Below are 17,164 nucleotides of genomic sequence, written 5' to 3'. Positions count from 1 at the left end.
ACATGCACCAACTAGCCCAAGAAAAAGTTCTGCTGGAGCTATAAGCTTGCTGTGTATAAGGTCTGCAACCAAAAAGAACATTCATAAAAAAAGTGCAAGCCTTACGCGAGTAGATATGGTATACGACAAACGAGCAGGCAATCAAAAACAAGGCAGTGGCCTTCACTGTGGGAGTATGCTGCTGCTGCAGTAAACGAGTTTCGAGCCAAAAAAATTGCGCAAACTTTCTGTTACCCCCCCCCCCCTCCCCTTCAACATGTAAAAGGTGCTGAGTGTGTATGGACAACTTGGGGATGCAACTTCTAGCTTCTTTTCTTATAGGTACGTTATTGCAAATCAATCTGGACCAAGTTTGATATATTTTGACTGTGCTGCTGCATTAAAATCAAACTGATTGTGAGTACCAAGTCATTCCTTACTGTCTGCTTCTTGCATGACACAAAATGGAAGTTTCAAGCACTTAGATAATCTATTTATAAAGCAATGTTCCATGCGTCCATTCGCACTTCTTTCCATTTTCTAGCTATATGACAGCATGCTTCAATGTTGACAATGCTCACTTCAGTGCAAGAATCTCATTCGTCTACACTTCTTAGCCCTCGTATTTTATGATGTACTTATTATCCCGCACGTTAAGACTTCATAGATATTTATTTTGCATAAGGTCCTTTATATTATTCATAAGATCAAGTAATCCGCAGTATGTCATGAGGCTGAGCTGATCAAAAATATTCAGGACAAAAGATAGGAGACTTATAAGAACAATGACAGCGCGAAATGGCCAAAGGGGCAACTTTCGGTACCACATCCGTCTTTAATATGACCGAAGCAATATAAGCGTTTCGATAGGCGCGTTGGTTTCCGGTCGGCCATAGAAACTGTAGCGCCTGATCACAGCGTAGATAACGGTGCGCTCACAAGAAAATTAAACATGCTATTGTTTCGGAAGAAGAAGAAGAGCCGACCAGTGCGGAAGAAGAAGAAAGAAAGAAAGAAAGACTGGGCGTTCTCCTCTGAGCCCCGCCTGGTCCTGGTCCAAGGCCTGTTCTTGCCTGACTGTTCTTGCCTCGCAGGGTTTTGGCCAAGAATTGAGTAGCTGTTATTTTTTTTTCTTCTATCGCTTGTCAACAGTTCAGCTAGTCTCATTATTGTTTAGCTAATCAGACCACGCAGATGTCCTTTTCTTCGCCAGGGCCAGGGGCATTCCCCTGGTCCGCTTCTCTTCCTCCGCAGGAGTTACCTGTGGATCTGTTTCTACGAAACGGCATCACATCAGTTCCTGTGGCTCTCGTTCCAACCAATAACGGAGTCATACGGATGAAGAATCCGAAAGCGATTCAGGCGGAATTGCGATCGGTGACGGCCCATTTCCAGAACATCACTGAGGTCCGCCAGTTTGGAAGAGGTGGAGTCCTCTGCTTTTCGGCAGACCAGTCCTGTGTACAAGACCTGTTAAACTGTACGCTGTTTGCCGCCAATCCGGTGAGCGCATTTATTCCTCCCCACTTGGCATGTGTGAAAGGGCTTGTCCGCGGCGTCGACGTGAACATGACACCGACAGAGGTATTAGAGATGCTTTCACCCGCGGGTGTAATTTCAGTTTATCGGTGTGGACGTGTGGTCGAGAAAAACAGGATCCCTACAGAGTCGATCATAGCCACATTTGCAGGGACAAATCGACCCTCAGAGATAAAGGCATGGCCTCTAATCTACAGAGTGGAACCTCTGTCTCCTCGTCCCCTCCAATGTGTGAAATGCTGGCGCTACGGACACACGGTAAAAGGATGTAGATCTGCTTCCAGGTGCCGAATTTGTGGACAAGAGCACAATGCTAGCGAGTGTAAGAGCAAGGAAGAAAGGTGCTGCCTCTGCAATGACGCGCACTCTGCTGATTATTCTAATTGCTCAGCCAAGGCACGGGAAATTGAAATTCTGGAAATCGTTGAACGAAGACGTTGTTCGCGTAGAGAAGCCGTAGCGGAAATTCATTCTAGGACACAGGGTTACGCCGGCGTCACAGCCCGCCAGGTGACAGCAACGGATACGTCTCTTTCACATTCTATTGCTAATGCCATTGAAAGGGCAATGGAAAAATCTATGGAGCGCCTAGCTGGAAACCTTTGTGAGTCCCTGACACAAATTCTAACTAGCCAGATGGCGCACATATTTGGAACAACAACAGCAGTTGGTATAACTTCTCGAACTACTGAGTGTCAACGTACTTCAAACGAGGAAGTAACCACCAATTTCACGTCGCCAGATGCCCAAATTGTAATCCCACCTGTCGCTGTTAACGAGACCCAATGCACAGGCTCCAACGATAACACAGAGGGCGCAGAGGAAATGGACCTGGATCCTCGATCGTTAAAACGATGTAGGTCCCCTTTGTCTAAAAAAGCTACGACTCTAACTCAGGCAAAGACAAAAAACTATCAGAAAGACAGCCTTACAAAGGAAGATTTATTAAAGGAAAACATTTTAGGTAAGGCAGTTACTGAATCCATACTTACGCAACCATAGGTCTCCTCAAAATTCTTCATTGGAATTGCCGATCAATTTACTCCGCAGCAACAGATTTATTGTATCTATCATCGAAATTTTCCCCGGATATTATTGCTTTGCAAGAAACATGGCTTTCAGCTCATCAATGTTTTCAATTGGCTAACTATCACTCTTTCCGACTGGACCGTCCATCGAAGGGCGGAGGTTTAGCTTTCTTCATCAATAACAGAATTAGCCTTAAAGCAAAGATTTCATATAAACATATGTCCCCCGAAAGCGAAATTTTCGCATTAGATATAACTATACCAGGGTGTCTACCTTTCTCTTTAGTAAACGTATACTTTCCGGCGGGTGTACAGAACACTCGATGTTTGAATTCAGCAGTGACTTCATGGTGTAAGGACAAAATTCTGGTTGGAGATTTCAACTCCCATCACACGTGCTGGGGTTTTCGAACTGACCAATGTGGCAAACGCTTGTGGGATTGGATAATAGATAATAATCTGACTTGCCTGAACTCTAGAATTCCTACATATATTTGTAAACAGTCCCGCTCCGCATTGGATTTAAGTTTTGTAAGTTCGTCCTTCACTAACTCATCCTGGACAGCCTTGGACTGTGCAACCAACAGTGACCACTTTCCAATAATGGTTGAAATTGCTTGCCCGATTACGCCATCGTGCTCCCAGGTACGCGTATTTGTAGATTATAATAAATTTAAATCCGATCTTAAGGTACATTTGGCTTCTCATTCAGAAGAGCAGGAAGACACCAAGGCTATGAAACTTTGTGCGGTAATTAAAAGAACATACAAAAAGGCTGAATTCAGTGTTACATCTGCAAAGCAAACATCTTATAACCCTTGGTGGAATGCAGACTGCACGCGAGACCACCGACGCCGACAGGCAGCTTGGAAGCAGCTCCTCTACAACCAGTGCCCCAAAAATTGGTCTGATTACAAGTTTTATGCTGCTGTCTTTAAACGTACAGTTGCTAAAGCTAAAGAGGATTATGATAGGAAACACTATGATTTCCTTTCTAAATCTAAAAACAAAAAACCGCTGTTTAGGTATATGAGATCTCGGAAAATTCTGCCATCGCCAGCTAATATTGATTATGTCAATCTGTCTCCCGATGAAATGAGAAAATCTCTCGAACTCCTTGCTAAAGGCTTGGAGAGTAGATTCACGTCATCGATGTCGTATAATTTGCAAAAATTAGCCCCATCCTTAGTGTATACTGAAGTTTCATTGCCAGAATTATCTCAAGTGATTCGAACCTTACCATTGTCAGCCCCTGGTCCTGATGGAATTACCGTTCACATGATAAAAATTTTATTTGATGTATCTCCTGGAGACCTTCTAAACGTTATAAACTATTCCTTACAGAAAGCCTGGATACCTTACGATTGGAAAGTAGCTAAAGTAATCCCGATACCTAAAAAACAAGGGCAGGGTTATAACATAGAAAACATCAGACCTATTTCTCTTACTTCTAATATGGTCAAACTCATAGAGAGGGTATTACACTGCCGCATTACTATCTGGATGACGGATAATTTAATACTAAGTCCAAATCAAATAGGCTTTAGAGCTAATTGCTCAATATGGTGTGCCCATGCTGATTTAGAAAGCCGCATCCAACTTGCCCGGAAAAGGAGAGAATATTCTGCTTTGATGAAATTAGATATAGCTAAAGCTTATGACAGCGTCGAACATTCAATTCTGCTAGATATTCTGCAGCGTCGTAATTTTCCCTATTATATAACCGCATGGGTGGCAGAATTTTTGCGATCAAGAGAATTTTATTGCTTTAAGGACGGATGTTCTTCGTCTAAATTCAGACAAACTCGCCGAGTTCCCCAAGGATCTGTCCTATCCCCAATATTGTTTAATATATTAATGAGCTCTATCCCCACTTGTCAGGACGTGCACGTTTACGTGTATGCAGATGACATTGCATTCTTTGCTGCCGACACTGACATTAACACATTATACCAAAAATTACAAAGCTACATGAGCATGCTAGAAGTATGGCTTCAGACAATTTGTATGTCATTAAATGTAAGCAAAAGTGCCATTTTAGTGTTCTCGGTCATGGATCCGGTTTCAATTTCTATTACTTATAAACACGAACCCATTCCACAGGTTGAGTCTCTAAAATATTTGGGAATCACATATAATGGAAACCTCAACTGGAGTCCCCACATAGAGAGTGTAGCGGGTAAGGCACAACGTGCTTTAGGTATTCTGCGCAGAATGAGCAACCGAAAATATGGACTGCGTAGGGATTCACTGTTGATGATTTATAAAATGTATATGCGTCCCATATTGGAATTTGGGTGTGTCTTGTTCTCAGGCGGCCCTGCTTATAAAATAAAGCCTCTGGTTCTTTTGGAGCGTGAAGCTCTACGCCTATGTCTGGGACTCCCCAGGTTTGTGGCTATTAATGTGATCTACCAAGAAGCGCGCCTTCCAACATTGCCCTGCAGATTTCGCATCTTAACAGTTCAAGCCTTTCTGAAATTTTACAGCTTGCAGCTTAGACGATCTGAATACGCATTCATTGATGATCCAAATTCCTTCTTCCTTGCTCATTGGCCTCGATTTCACACTCCACAGATCATATTTGTTCAAAAAGAATTAGATAGCCTGAATGTGAACATTCGAGAGGTAATTCCGTCAACCGAATCACATCAGAATATTAAGATAGATTTTGATGACATATTCCCCCCCAACTCTAAGTATCAATCTGCCACTTTTTTAAATAACCTGTTGCAAGATTACCTAGCGCACGTGCAAACAAATAACATAATAGCTACAGACGCTTCAGTGAGCAACGAAAAGGCGGGCGTAGGCATCTTCTCGCTTCCGCTTGGCTGGTCATTCTCCTTGAGACTGCCAGATTTCACACCTGTTTTTGAAGCCGAGCTTTTAGCAATTCTTTTAGCGCTTCGGAAACTCCCGTCGAACTCAATAAGCGCAGTTATTATAACAGATTCCCTTTCGGTCTGTACTTCGCTTACGGCTTCACCCAATTCGCCACCAATAAAGACGTTTCTAACATTAGTTCCTCCACAGTTGACTTCTCTAAAACTATTATGGGTACCTGGACATTGTGGCTTACATTCAAATGAAATGGCAGACGCATTAGCGCGAGCATCCCTGAGTGGACCTATAATGCCTGTTCTTCCTTTGGTGGCTCACATAACAGCAATCAGATATAGAAAATATTCAATTCATAGAGATGTCAGTGAATCAATAACGACATGGACAGAATATCAGCACCTCAGATTCCCGTGGAAGATCCAGTGGTGTCCATCAAGACAATCAGAAGTAGCGATCACGAGATTACGCTGCCGTGTCCCTCCATTAAACCTATATTTACACAGGACTGGTCTGACGCTATCGCCTCTGTGCCCATACTGCCAAGAAACAGAATCACTAGATCATTATTTTTTGGTATGTCGACGATACAAATTGTTAAGAAAAAGACACCTAGAACTTCCGTTCGCAAAATTAGGGTTAATATTATCACCAGAAATCATACTATCTTTCGGTGCGTCAGTTACAGGGGCCAGCCACAGGGACGTATTTGATGCCGTTTGCAGTTACATTCAGTCAACAAAACGAATAACTTTTTAACTTTTGTCTTGTATTTTGTTTGTTCTTGTACGTATTTTTTTTTTATCTCTCTTTCGTTATATTTTTTTCTCATCGAATAAGTAGCACTTCAAAAGATTAGGTGAACGTTTCAGCACGCAATTCTTGGCCAATCCCCCAGCGTGGGTATGAGCCATAACATGAGGCCATCATCATCATCATCATCATCATCAGTGCGGACGGCTGAATAACGGCTCCCGCTTTGTTAAATGTTTTTGGCAGGTTCTTTGGGCTGCCACGTTACACAATTGCAGTATTCGACGCGGTTGGTCGCAAGGAACCGGAGGACACCGAACTTTCACCGGTGGGTGCTTTTGTGACTTTTCGCCGAGCTGTTTCTGGTGGACCACGCTGGCGCGCCGCTAAACCTAACGCGCTCAGCCTAACGGCAGAGCGGTGGCCGCTCGGCGAGACGCTCGCTCGAGACGCTCGGCGAGTGGCGGCGAGACGCGGTGCTATGGCCTCCAATCCAAGCGTGGTGATTGTTGAAGGCATGGATATTAGTCCAGAGGATGCGGAGTGCTCAGGCTGGGTAACAGCGCTGGGCAAAAAGAAGAAGAAGACCGGGCCGGGCGAGCCGCGGATGCCGGGGCCCGAAGCGAAGAAAAAAGGCGAGAAACGCGGCAGCCGCACTGCCGCACCACGGAGCGCGTTGAAGCGTATCGTGGACGCCTCGAGGCTCCCCAGATTACCGAGGGAGCAATTCAAGATCATCGTCCGACCTCGAGGGGGGCTGGACTTAAAGAAGTTGGATTTGATACACCTCGCCCGGGCGCTGGCCATGGCGGCGGCCCTGGCGCCGACGCAAGTGCGGGATGACACGGTGTGCCCCAATGGCATCCAGAACATCCTAGTTATTTCCACGCCGCATGAAGCGAATGCACGCGCCTACGCCAAGATCCAGAGGGTCCACACGAAGGAGGGGCCCTTCGACGTGGCAGCATACGTGGCGGCATCGGATGACACCTGCAAGGGAGTGGTGCGGGGGGTGGACCCCGAGATCAGCGACGCCGATCTAAAGGCGCTCATTGTCAACCACCGAAACCCCGAGGCATTAGAAGTACGAAGAATCAAGAAGACCCCCACGATCGTTGTGCTCTTTGAAGGACAAAGGGTGCCGAATCACGTGGTCTGCGGGACGGTCATGTTGCCTTGCGCCCTGTATCGCAGGCAAGTAGACGTTTGCTACACGTGTGGAGAGCTCGGCCATAGAGCAGACGTCTGCCCTAACGGCGAGGACAAAAGGAAATGCCGCGGTTGTGGCATGGTTTCCCCACCAGAAGATCATCTGTGCGACCCAAAGTGCGCCATCTGTGGAGGCGCGCACCCGACGGCCGACCGCAGGTGCAGCCAGCGCTTCCAGGTGCCGTACATAGTGCGTCGGAGGCGGCAGCGCCGGCGGCGCGCCCGGGAGGCGCAAGTGGCTGCAGGATCAAGTGATGCCAGCGTGGCAGGCGTGGTCCCTTCCCGGGGCCTTTCGGCAACGAGAGGGCGCTCCCGATCCAGGGAGCACGCCGACAGCAGAGCGCGGTCCCGATCCAGCGGGCGCCCCGTCAGCAGAGCGCGCTCCCGTTCTAGGGGACGCTCGCGCTCCAGTGTTCGCATCCAGGAGGGGCCTACCTGGGTGGACAAGGTCACGGAGACGACGACTGGAAAGAAGGTAACGCATGGTACACTGCCAGAGCAGATGGAGGATCCGCGTCTTGCGGCTTTAAAGCAGGAAAACGCGCAGCTCAAGGCGGAAATGCGTAAGTTGAGGGCAGACCTCGAATCGATTCGTAAAGCACAGCACGGTCATGGCAGCACGTCGCCCGCACCAGCGCAAAAACCAGTGTTGTGTCAGGCAAAGCGTAAGGCGCCCCCTCCCGAGTCGACCGAGGCTGCGGTGGAGTTGATGGAGGAGGCGTCCGTATCGGCTTCCATGCCCGCCGCGACCATCGCGAAAGGATCGCTTGCAGAACTCCTCGATCGATTAGCGGAGGCGATTAAGACACAGTCCGGAGCTATCGAGCAGCAATCCGAGACCATCAAGAAACAGTCTGAGGCCATTGCTACCCTAAACCGCAGAATGGGGATAATGGAGGCTAAGCTTGTTGACGTAAGCAGACTGAAGGTGGCCGGTAAAGTTAAGAAAGCACATCAGGATTCCGAGGCGTCGGGCACGTGCACCGCGCTCAAGGGGATGCTAACTAAATAGAGACACAATGGCGGACAACACAGGCAAATTATTTGTGTGGCAATGGAACTGCGCCAGCTTCAAGAGGCGCAAGGCCTCGCTACAACAGTTTGTGAAAGCACAAGCGGACAAACCGCATGTCCTGCTCCTACAGGAGACCCTTTGTGAGGAGGCGACCTTCTCGGGTTACCGCGTTGTCTCGACGAGAGGAGACGGTAGGAGAGGGGTAATCACTATGGTTAAGAAGGCAATTTCCTTCCAGGAGCACGATATCCCAATAGGCAGAGCTGATGCTAGCACTAGAATGGAGGCGCAGCTGGTTGAGATAATCCCTAGTGGCAGGATCAAACAGAGCATATTCGTCCTCAATGTGTACAGCCCTCCGACAGATCAGAGGCAGAGTTTTCGCGGCCTCCTAGGCAGGGCAGTCGCCATAGCGGGTGACAGCCCTCTGATAGTGGCAGGGGACTTCAATGCCCCGCACATCGCCTGGGGTTATAATAGACAAACGGCGATGGGAGTTAACTTAGTGAGCACGGCAGAAGACTGCGCGTTGACCCTAGTGGCGGACCCCCGCTTTCCCACGAGGATAGGCACCTCGGTCTCGAGGGACACGATGCCAGATCTGGCTTTTGTTAGAAACACTGACGCAGCCTGGACTAACTTGCAAGAAAATTTAGGGAGCGACCATCACATTGTGGCGTTATCAATCAGAATCAGAGCGGCCCCGCTTAGGATATTTAAGTACGTTGATTGGGATCTCTTCCGAAAGATACGGGACGAAGATGAGTCGGAGTACGGTGCACTGGAGGATCTACTCGCGCAGGTCAAGATAGACGTTGAAAGGGCCACCAAGGAAATATCCACGGACCTTAGGACCCCCAGGAAGGACGCGCGCCTGGCGCATCTCCTGGAGGCCAAGAGGTCTGTGCTGGAGAGGTGGAAAACGCAAAGGCTAAACCACAGGCTGAGAAAGAAGATCGCGGAGCTTAATCGCAGCATAGAGGCACACTGTCTCGAGCTCAACAGGCAACAATGGAACGAAGCCTGCTCGGCAGCAGACGGGCGAATGCGCACGGGGGGAAAATGGAACCTTCTTAAGCACCTGCTCGATGATAAACAGACCAAAGGTAATCAGAGACTCTCCGTAGATAGACTTGTGCATAAGCAAAAGCAGGAAGGTCATTCCGATACGTCCCTTCTCCGAGACCTGGCAAGGAAGTATCTTCCGCTAGGAAAGGATGAACTACGGGAATACCCTCAATACGTGGGGGAGGACGCCCCAAAGCTCGATGATCCGTTTTCTGAGGCAGATATCAGGGAGGTGCTCTACAATCTCAATGGTAGGTCGGCCCCTGGGCCGGATGGCACAACCAATCGTGTTTTGAGCAACCTGGACGACCGGTCCATTAGCACCATTACAAAGAAAATCAACAAGGTATGGGAGGAAGGTAGTGTTCCGGACTCGTGGAAGCAGGCGACGGTGGTACTGATTCCTAAGCCTGGAAAGCCCCCAAGCCTGGACAACCTCCGGCCCATTTCGCTGACGTCATGTTTAGGTAAGGTTGCCGAGCACGTTATACATAACAGGATCTCAAAACACATAGAATGGGAGGGGTTGTTCTCGTACAATATGGTAGGGTTTAGACCATCTCTTTCCACGCAGGACGTCATGCTACTGCTAAAAAGACAGGTTATTGACAACAGGACTAGAGACGTCAGGGGCATTCTTACACTAGACTTGTCCAAAGCCTTCGACACCGTGTCGCACGACTTCATCTTAAATGAGATTTCGGCATTGAACTTGGGAGGTAGATTTTTCGCGTTTGTGGAGTCCTTCCTGAGGGGCAGGACGGCGGTCGTCAAGGTGGGGCAGACCAAATCAGAACCATTCCCGCTAGGAAACAGAGGCACGCCACAAGGGGCGGTGATCTCCCCCCTCCTATTTAACATTTCAATGCACGGACTCTCGAAGCGGCTGGCCGCCGTGCCAAACGTGGGACACGCGCTGTACGCCGATGACATTACGATCTGGTGTCCGGGAGGCTCGGAGGCGGCCGTGGAACAGGCGCTCCAGGAGGCCTTGGACGTGACCCAGTCCTTCCTGGAGGGCACGGGTCTCCAACTCTCCCAGACGAAGTCAGAGCTCATGTTATACCGACCGGCAAGGCAGGGGGTTCGGGGGCTCGTGCCGCTCGAGCAAATCCCCATAGATGTATACACGCGGGACGGCCAGAAGATCCCCAGGGTAAATTCGATTAGAGTTCTAGGATTGTTGCTCGATGCCAGGGGCTGTAATGCCAAAACCATTGCGCATCTGACCGCCAAAGCCGAGAATATTCTCAGATTAATCATGAGAGTCTCCAATAAGAAGGGGGGCCTAGGCGAGGACAACCTACTTAGGGTGCATCACGCTTTTCTTATGAGCCACATCAACTATGTGGTCTCGGCCCTGCAGTGGACAAAGACTGAAAGGGACAAGCTTGACGCGTTGATGCGGAAAAGCGTCAAGAAGGTACTGGGTATTCCGATCACGGCGAGCACGGACAGGCTAATGCAGCTCGGCGTTCATAACACGACCCTCGAACTCATAGAGGCGCAACGAGCGGCGCAGATCACGAGGCTTTCGGGCTCCAGCGCCGGTAGGCGCCTCTTGGAGGCTGCGGGCTTGCAGCCACGTTACAGTCACAGCGAGGTGGTTAAGCTGGACGAGAACTCCAGAGGGACCTACGTCGTCAGCCCCTTCCATGGAAACGTTCACCCGCAACATAATACGGGCAGGCGAGCAGCTCGTGCCAGGGCGATATTGAAGAAAACGGTCGGCATGGAAGCCTTCGTGGACGCAGCTCAATATGGGCGCTCCGGTAAATTCACGGTCACGGCGGTCAGCGAAAAGGGCGAGCTCCTATCTGCGGCCTCGGTAGGCGCTGTGACGGCCGACGTGGCAAAGCAGGTGGCGGTGGCGCTGGCGATGCAGGATTCAAAAAGGCCGTATATCTACACTGACTCACGCGCGGCCGTCAGGGCTTTCGCTTCGGGAATGGTTGCGAGACAGGTGGAGGCGATTCTGAAAAACAAGTCCAGAACTAATTGTGACCCCGTGCATTATATTATATGGTTCCCAGCTCACATGGGCGACAACGTGCTGCCGGACCGCCCGAACCCCAATGAAATTGCTCACCGCCGTGCGCGAGAATTAACGCGCCGCGACGGCGATGGGGCTACATTGGATCCGGAGGAGCTCGGCCACAGCGACCCCTTATTAACCTTTCACGAGATCGTCTCCCATTATAAAGAGGAACGCAGGCGGTTCCCGCCTCCACATCCAAATCTATGCAGATCACAATCGATCACGCTTAGGATGCTTCAGACGAGGTCATATCCCTCGCGAGGTTTCTTAAGCAGAATTTATCCAGAAATTGACCCACAGTGCCCGGATTGTGGGGAGGTTAGCACTCTACCTCATATGCTCTGGCAGTGTCCTGCGTTACGGGATACGTCCCTCACCAGCGAACGGGACTGGGACGAGGCCATATCTAGTACACAACTCAAGCTCCAGTTCATGGCCGTCCAGAGGGCCCGTGAAAGAGCGGAGAGGCTTGGCCTCCCGATTCCGACATGGGAGCAGCCAGCGGCGAGCCGGGGGCCCCAACGGGTCTCCACCGGCTAGTCCCTCAGGACCTCATTAAAAGTTCATTGTCTGTCTGTCTGTCTGTCTGTCTGTCTGTCTGTCTGTCTGTCTGTCTGTCTGTCTGTCTGTCTGTCTGTCTGTCTGTCTGTCTGTCTGTCTGTCTGTCTGTCTGTCTGTCTGTCTGTCTGTCTGTCTGTCTGTCTGTCTGTCTGTCTGTCTGTCTGTCTGCTATTGTTTCATTCCTGATACCGTGGCCGCATGTCCGAAGCCTGTGTTCAACCCTCGAGTCAGCATTGACGAAGCCTGTCTGCAGCCTTCCTCGCAATATACAGGGTCCGACAAATCGAAAGGTGGGATTGTCTATCCGTTCAAATTTGTATGTGAACATCCCTTGACGTCGCACGTGTAATGCCCTAATGTGAAATTTTTGCATGAAGCATCATTTCCACTCCCCCCCCCCTATTTCACAGAATTATACAAAATCACAATGCATAAAGCACTAGATTAGGGTCCACAATATAAAAGGCTCAATAAAACGAAAGACAAGGTGATGAAGGGAAACAGGACACATGCGTATTTCTTCGCCTTGTCCTTCGTTTTAGTGCGCCTGCTTAAAGATCAACCGGCGCCAACTCGCCCACTTTGCTACCTCGTAATATGTTGCAGCATTTAGTTGGTCACATGTTGCCGCGCGGGTCTATTCTGTGCGACACCACGTGTCATATCCACGAACTGTGGATGCAGCGATCAAGAAGCGCTTTGTAAAGCATATCTTTTTGTGTTAACTGTAAATGTTTGCGGTAACTAATTCAACCATGTGCATTAATTTAATGAAGAGAACTCAAGAAAGCGTGACGTGAAAAGCCCGAGTTCAGGCTACGGTGAGAGAATAATGAAAGCTACAAAAAATTCTGGGGGTTTGTGGGTTTCAAATGTTCACATTTATTTTCACGCACCTTTATTTAAAGAAGAAAAACGCGCGGTTCCAAGGCCACTAGACTGTAACGAAGAAAATGTGTGTTTGGTGTGCACTATATTGCTAAAAATACTCTATAAGTTTCTCTAACAAATAACGAGGTTGGCTTAGAGACATGTGGTGTTACTGACATATCAAATATATCACTGCTCCTGACTATACCACAATTAATTTCGCTCGGTCTGTGCACCCTGTCTTCCAATATGCACAAAAAAAAAGGAAACTTCCTCTATTCGTTGGTGCATTCTTCACACGGCACCGTTCCGCGGTTTTCGTACCACGATGACTGCTTGACTAGAGACCTCCGCTTACGTCACACGTAATCACATCCTGTTTGTGAAAAAGTTCCCGCAGGCTGTAGGAAGAGGGGAGCGCGTATTCAAGTGACCGGCCCTGCTGCCAGTACAACACTCTTAAGCAAAATTACTCCCTTTTGCCACACAACAATAATCGTCATCTGTCTTGTCCGCATTTCCTTTCTTTACCTCAGCGAGCACGGTATTTCCAAGTCAGGAGTGGCTTGCCCGTTATCAGCATGACAGAGCATTTTCGACAGGAAAGCAGTGCGCGCAGCGTTTTCAAGAAAGGAAACACAAGCAAGACAGATGTCGATTATTTTTGTGTGGCAGATATACACCCCTAAGGGTCTAACGTTGTCTAGGAGTGAACCGCGTTCGCCTTTACACTGCGCTTCGGCACAAGCCTTGCAGTATTCTCGGTCCACGACTTTCGTCGACGCAGTTTTGTGCGGCGTCGTCCCCAGCGCTGTGGCCCCAGCGCATACTGCAGCACAATATAATCTTGAAAAAAATGGGTACCAGTGAAGCACAAAGGACGCGCACACAAGAAAAAGGCGTTAGACACGGACGGACTCTAGTGACCGTGCCTACCATCATGCACCAACTAGCCCAAGAGCTTGCGCTAATGCAGCATAATCTACGTGTGCCCAAAGTAATGCCCCCGAGAGTACTCGGAGAAAATACGGCGCCGAGAAGTTCTAGTCTTGGTATATCCCTAAACCCACTTCCATGCCGATGATGTATCTGTATGTTCACCACAAAAGTTTGAGATAGTTGAGAAATTACAAATAATAGTATATATTTTTGATGAAAAAAAAACATAAAGTTCAGTCTGAGGAACCAAGTGTTTTGCCTGCTTTTTTGTGAGGAAGAAAGAAAAAAGTGAGGTGGCAATGATTACGAGAAATGCGGAGACGGAATCCGGTTACGGCAAACGATGCTATTGCCTAGAGTCAATGTCACTCTCACACAAGAAATGCAGCAGGTCAGTGAACATGGTTGCTCTAGTGGCCTGAAATCTCTACAGGCTTAAAGGACTGCGAATTAGCAGGCTTGCATGATGTAACAAAGGGCTCACCTTGAGCTCACCTCACCTACAGCGCTACCACCATGGACGCCTACCCAATCTTGGTCCTCCTGATCCTGGGTCATCTGTGCCGTAAGCAATCCTGCTGTACAGATCGTATATCGGATGACTTCATCGTTCAACAAGCGGGAAGCCTCACATAAGAATGCGGCACATTCTAAAATATTGTAAAATAGCGTAAGCCACGCCAGAGGAGCCATCTACTAAATTCCCTAACCAATAGGTTTCTATTTAGTGGTTCGACGGCGGCCATGTGTCATGGCTCAAGCTCTGCCTCCCACACAGTTTTGCAGTAGCATGCGTTCACTCTTTCCTACTAAAAATGAGCCATTCGAATTTTTAAAATAACCTAAGCTTGTTCTAAAATATATATTAAGTCCTGACGCATTCCTTTCTCTTTGTATCTCAGAAATTCAAGCTGCAACGTTGCACAAGCCCGAGAAAAACCCTGACGCACGGAGAAAATATCTCGTGGAAAAGATTTCCCAGCATCTCATGGATGAACACGAAGACCATGGCGAAGCTCTAGAAGCACTGGGGACGTCGTTTAGCGCAGTGGTCGATGAAACGGACGAGCAGTCCGTCACTCTCGTAGCTATTCTCATTGCTGCGGGAATCGCAGGCGGAATCATAGGTGGTGCCGCAGGTGACGCTGCTTCATCTGCTCTGTCGAAGGCAATCGGTAACTAGCTTCGCTGTACCTCTGTTATTCGGATCACGACAAATATCCTGAACTGGTTGTTACGACATCTAAAACTGTTAAGGTCGGTTTTACATGCGACATATATGTCGAAATAATAAACCCTGTTTCCAGAACACGAAGTCGTGTTTTTATTCATGTGCGGTGCAACTTCACACACTTTCTTATGCCAATACCTTGCCTCAGTGCATATTTTATTCCTGCTGTTGTGTTCGTGTTCGCTTGAGCTGTGCTCGCAATGTGGCACTTAAGTTTGACCTCACTTCATTTACCCAGGAAGACTTATATTTTGTGAACTTCCGGAGAATTTTGTATCGTGCGTGAACGTCAGAAATGACGTCACTGTGCTTCTCGGAATTATTAATTTTATTAATCATCATCGTTTTGAACAGAATTATTATGTCGGAGAAGAATAGTAGCGGGTGCAACCTGCAGGCACATGCATCTCTTTGAGTACAGTTAGGAATACTTTATTAGTAGTTACATGTTACCACATACTATAATCTTATGATCCTTCTGACTCGTGTTTTCTTTCTGTGCTTAATTTCCTTGATGTGGCCACTATATCATCATGTCTATGCTTCTGCACATGCGAAGACATTATGTGCATGCGCAAGATGTTGAAGAGCGCTGCCAAAGGTGAGGAAGAAAGGGACATTAGCCGCCGCGAGTGCCGCACACCTCTATCATCATTAATGATGATGATTTAATGGCATCCCCTTCGAAACCGGGCAGTGAAAAAATAGTCACCTAGCGTGCTTGGCTTAATCAGGTATGCTACACATGTTTTGTTTTTTTCTTTCCTCCAGCAGTTTCGTGTACATCTTCTTAATCTTTTCTTTTTCCCAAGTGTACCTTGAAAAGCTAGCCATGGCTGTAAGAGATCCGGTCTTATCAATCTCTTTCCTCCTTCTTTTCGACCAATACTATAAACGTCTCTTGCTTACCTCGACTGCTGACCAGTTGATGCTTCCGTCCACTCTAAATCCAAGCGCTTCTGGAAGGTCTGTGTTAGCTACGGTTCTCTCAGGGTGAATCTATTCGCATTCCATTAGGATGCGCTCAGTGGACTCCGGATTTTTGCTCCAGCGTACACATGCCTTATATATTTCCAAATCTTTGCTCCAGCATGTTTTGGCCTAAGCAACCGGCTCGAGCCTCAAATAGCAAGGCACTGACTGCCCTTTGTGTTTTCGAACAGATTTTCCCTTCTAATTTCTTTCTCCTCACTCTTGTAAATCTTCGTGGTTCTTTTTTTTTCATTCTTTGCATCCACTTAACTGTCTGTTTCTCTCACTTTCTTTCTGATGAATCCTGGTTGTTTATTTACAGTTTCAATTACCTTGCACTTGGTTGCCAACTTTCTTGACCGCTCCTTTCATTGTGTCCACGCGTTTCAAGTACAGATACTTGTGCACTTTAGCTGCCCATTTATTTTCTTCCATATCCCTGAGTCTTTCTTCAAAACTTATTTTGCTCTGTGCTTCTTTGACTTCAAGTGGGAATCCATGGCACCTTGCACTGCCTCATTTGTGCTCTTACCGCGGGCTCCTAAAGCTAACCGGCCTTTTCCCCTCTCCTCTGTCCCTCTCTTCCAACGTATCCCATTTTGAGCACAGAATGGCATTTGCGAACGTGAGCGCTGGCACCCTTACTCCTTTCCAGTTTCCTCGCACCACCTCGTACTATTGTGGCCCCACAATGCTCTGTGTTTCATTATTGCAGCATTCGGCTTCCCCTTTATTTTTAGATTCTCTTGGTGGGGGCTTCAGCATTTTCTTCTTTTATGTATAGGCCGAGGTATTCTACCGATCTATCTGCACACAGCGCCCCCGGGTAGCGTCCCTCCTAAGCATCGACTAATGTTCCCGTATATGACTCCCAGTACAGGGACACTAGTAGCGACTATAGAATTAACCCAGTGCAATGCTGCAACTGGCGTGTACAGCTTTACAGCCTTATAACATATTTCAGGTGTTGATTAAATTTATTATTATGTAACAGGTTTTTCCAAAAGCATAAGTATGTAGACCAACACGCGAAATGCCCAACTGGCTATCCACCTTGTATCGAGACGGCATAGAGCCCACGATAAAAACCACAGGTAGAACGAATTTGCCTAGCGCATTGT

General features: G+C 48.1%; 1 long non-coding RNA gene across 1 annotated transcript; it reads left to right on the top strand.

Moving 5' to 3' along the window:
- Positions 1–286: 286 nt before the first annotated feature.
- On the top strand, positions 287–15,149 carry LOC126527023 (uncharacterized). Its single transcript, XR_008611630.1, has 3 exons — positions 287–396; positions 12,240–12,321; positions 14,347–15,149. It is a non-coding gene; the product is annotated as an uncharacterized lncRNA (long non-coding RNA).
- The last annotated feature ends 2,015 nt before the right edge of the window (positions 15,150–17,164 follow it).

This window comes from Dermacentor andersoni, chromosome 9 (genome assembly GCF_023375885.2).
Source record: "Dermacentor andersoni chromosome 9, qqDerAnde1_hic_scaffold, whole genome shotgun sequence".
NCBI classification, from domain to species: Eukaryota; Metazoa; Arthropoda; class Arachnida; order Ixodida; family Ixodidae; genus Dermacentor; species Dermacentor andersoni.
Note: the sequence above shows the minus strand (reverse complement) of the source record. Positions and strands in the feature narration are given on the sequence as shown.